The following is a 3,567-nucleotide window of genomic DNA, read 5'->3' on the forward strand; positions in this document are numbered from 1 at the left end:
TGCTCCATAAGTAAGGAATTCTGCTCGTATTCCAGTTTCCTAGACGAAGAGACACAGCTTTTCAATTGGCCCTTTGCTTTGGAAAGAATCCCGCAAACAAGTCTCTCCTATCCTCTACATATAAATATGTCTGTAGGGAGATAGACTGGCCTAATCCCCAATACACACACATCATGGGATAATTATACCCTTATATACATACTGATATTTCTATAGAGTTATATTCAAAAGTGTCTATAACTCTAGAGGAAGATCGTGGTGTGTACATATAGGACTATAATTACTTATGTCTATTTTATAACTATGTAGTTATAAATAGATATGCCTATATACAGTGATAATAATATAGAAATATTTCCGTAGCCATATATGGCTCTAAGTGAATGCGCTAACTCCTCTCTATCACAATCAATAAATATATATCTCCTGATACATAATTCCAGCGATATACATTTATCTATATAGCTCCTCAAAGATATCAATCTGTCAGGATATCAAATGTCCATAAAGCTGGATGGCTATAAGAAAGCCATCTATTTCCCTGTAGATAAATCTGCTCCTACAACTATTGTATATGCACAAATACAATGGAAATAATTATATTTCCCCCAAGCATAAATCTGTAAGAGAGAACTACGGCACATTTAGTTAGATATGGTTAGAGATAGGGCTATAATTCCTAGTCATCAGTCTGTCAATAGAGCCACCAGCGCCTCAAACAGAGAGAGAGTTATAGTGGGAGTTATAAATAAACTCCCCAGATGTAAAAGGATCAGGAGAATAGCTGTAAACACGGCTCGAAGCCGTCTTTCTTCTTCTTTGTAAGATATTCCTCAAGTGAGAGCGGTCACATAAGACTAGGCCAGTGGGTCTGGGCGCCCACGAGGGTCCGGGTCCGAGTAGGCTGGGAAGTGGGCAGCTCAGGAGACCTTTGCGGGCATCAGTCTCCGGGCAGCTGAGAGCCCGGCAAGTGGAAAGGCCTATGGGAGAAAAGTGATGCATTCTGTCTTCACTCGCTTTTCCCTCTTTTAGGCCCCAAACCCCCTCACCCCAAGGAGCCCCAAGGACCAGGCTTCGCAGCGTGGCGGGCAGGAGGGCGGCGGAGGCCGATCGCCCAGAGAACGGCCCGCCGCCGGTGCCCAGCCGGCCTGCGGTGCCTGAGCGAGCGCCCCGAAGGAGCAGAGAGAGGCCTTGCCCGGGCGGCCGCCGGGAACCCGAAACCCGGCTCTGCGCTCGGCTCTCTGGCCGCTTGGTTTTGGTTTCATTGTGATTCCGTCCGCCGGGTTCCTTCATCTTTCTCCCCGCGTGCGTTTGTTTCTAAAGCCGGGTTGGCTTGGGCATCTTGGCACACCCCGCTCTTAAGTGACCAGGGAAAATGTCCTTTCTCGTTTTCTTTCTTTCTTTTTCTTTCTTTCTTTCTTTCTTTCTTTCTTTCTTTCTTTCTTTCTTCTTCTTTTCTCTTTTCTTTCTTTCTTTCTTTCTTTCTTTCTTTTCTTTCTTTCTTTCTTCTTTCTTTCTTTCTTTCTTCTTTCTTTTCTTTCTTTCTTTCTTTCTTTTTCTTTCTTTTTTCTTTTCTTCTTTCTTTCTTCTTTCTTTCTCTTTCTTTCTTTCTTTCTCCCTTTCTTTCTCTTTCTTTTTCTTTTTTCCTTCTTTCCTTTATCTTTCTTTTTCTTTCTTTCTTCCTTTCTTTTCTTTCTCTCTTTTTCTTTCTTTCTTTTCTTTCTCTCTTTTCTTTCTCCGACTCTTTTTCAGAACAAATGAGGTCACTAGCGGTTGCAAAAAAAATTCCAAACCTCTGAAAAGGTTTGTGACTTAAATCTTTTCCAAGTTCTGCTCCTCTGAGCTGCTCGATCTCTTTTCTTTTCTTTCCCCGGGAAAAAGTTGACTGGTTTGTGTTTGTTGGGTTTCCTCGTGGGTTTTGGGGGAAGACAGACTTGTTTTTGAAGCGGGGGCGAGATTTCGTTGGACCCGAAACTCGGGAGAAAGGGGATCGGTTGCTTTTGCTCTCCTGCCAGCTTGGTAGTACTTTTACACTTCGGGTCCTCTCCTCCCCCCAATACATAAATTAATAGAATGATCCGGAAAGTGTACCTGGAGAGAAGGAGGCGGGCGTGGAAAGATCCGAGAGCGAGGTCTTCTCTTGCTTTACGGTGATCAGCCGCTCTCCAAACCGGCGCAGGAAAATCCAGCGCGCCCCAACTCCTCCCTCCCTCCGCGGCTTTTTGTGAAAGACTCCTCAGAACTTTCCCGGGGCCTTCCCAAGCCGGGCCGAGGCCTGGCTCTCTGACGGCCTTAACCGTTCCCTTTGCTTAACTTCCTTCCCGGCAGCGGACCGGTCATTTCTGCAACTCTGCCGCCCAGACAGGGACCCGGGCTGTGGTCAACACCTCATCCATCTCTGCGCCCCCAGCCTGCCTCTGTCGGTTTGGCCTCTTCTTTAAGACGGGGGCTTCCCTAGAGTTCTCCAAGCCACTAACCATCCCCCATGTGTAGGGTTTGTCTCTCTCTCCGATGGCACAAAGCAAAAACTGGAGAAAAAGAAGCCGGCGCTAGCGGCCTCCTGACTCTCTTGTTACCCTGGGCAGCCGGCTGGAGGTCCTTCCAGGGAAGGGAAATCTCAAGCCCAGCACTGCTTTAGAGGAGGTTAATCTTCTTCTCATCTCCCCTCAGATGTTGTGATCACTGCTCCTTACCCTGTTCCCTCCTCAAATTATCTCCTCTAGCATTGGATTGTGATCGCGCTAGGAAGGGGCTGTAAACTACTGGTTTTATTGTTATTTATTATTCATTGTTATGATGATTGCAGTTAGAGCTTTGTTCACCGGGGTTCAGGGGAGACAGCTAATACAAGCCCGGCGGCGAGTGAGATCTCACGCTTAGGCCACTGCACACCCAGGTAGCTGCTGCAAAAGCCTGCTGGGTTCAGGCTCTCCCCCAGGCACCCCCCTCTCCTCCATCTCCTCACAGGATGCAGGACCTCAGATCCAGGACACAAAAAGCACACGGTTATATTCTCCAGAACTCAGGGCCAAAGCCACCCGCAGACCAGGCCGAAGCCCCCCCACGACCCAGTTTACAAGGAAAGAAAAATATGAAGCACCCACTTGCAAAGCAAAGCCCCTTCTCCCCCATAACCTGGAGGGGCAAGCCTTGGTCTCTTTCCCCAGTCTCTCTCTCCTTCTCTTTTTTTCTCCTTGTTTACAGCTTCAGAGAGCTCAAGGCCCATAAATCTTAAGGGGCCTACAGAGCGAGAGCGCATTTGTATGCATCGTTAGGACTCGCTAATACCTAAGCCCATTAACGAGCGTGTATGCGCGTGGTTTCCGGTGTGTATTAACTTATAGTTAAATTCTGGAGGAAAGGGCATTGTGAATTAACATAGACCAAATCCATCACGAGGCTTTTGTCACATCAGATTAGTCAATCATGAGTTAGGGGTGCGAGGTGCCTGAGTTGGGGCATAGCCTCCTTCCAAAGTTTCCAGCCAGGTTATGGGTCTGGGGGAAACAGGACATTTCAAAGCGATCTTGGCCATTGGCTCCCCTGGGCCACCAGTGGCACAACCTG

General features: G+C 47.5%; 1 long non-coding RNA gene across 1 annotated transcript; it reads right to left on the minus strand.

The window, feature by feature from the left end:
- Positions 1-492: 492 nt before the first annotated feature.
- On the minus strand, positions 493-2,315 carry LOC126022686 (uncharacterized). The gene is made up of 2 exons (XR_007500273.1): positions 2,092-2,315; positions 493-980 (listed from the first exon to the last, which is right to left on the minus strand). It is a non-coding gene; the product is annotated as an uncharacterized LOC126022686 (long non-coding RNA).
- Positions 2,316-3,567: the final 1,252 nt, after the last annotated feature.

Source organism: Suncus etruscus, chromosome 11 (assembly GCF_024139225.1).
Source record: "Suncus etruscus isolate mSunEtr1 chromosome 11, mSunEtr1.pri.cur, whole genome shotgun sequence".
Classification (NCBI taxonomy): Eukaryota; Metazoa; Chordata; class Mammalia; order Eulipotyphla; family Soricidae; genus Suncus; species Suncus etruscus.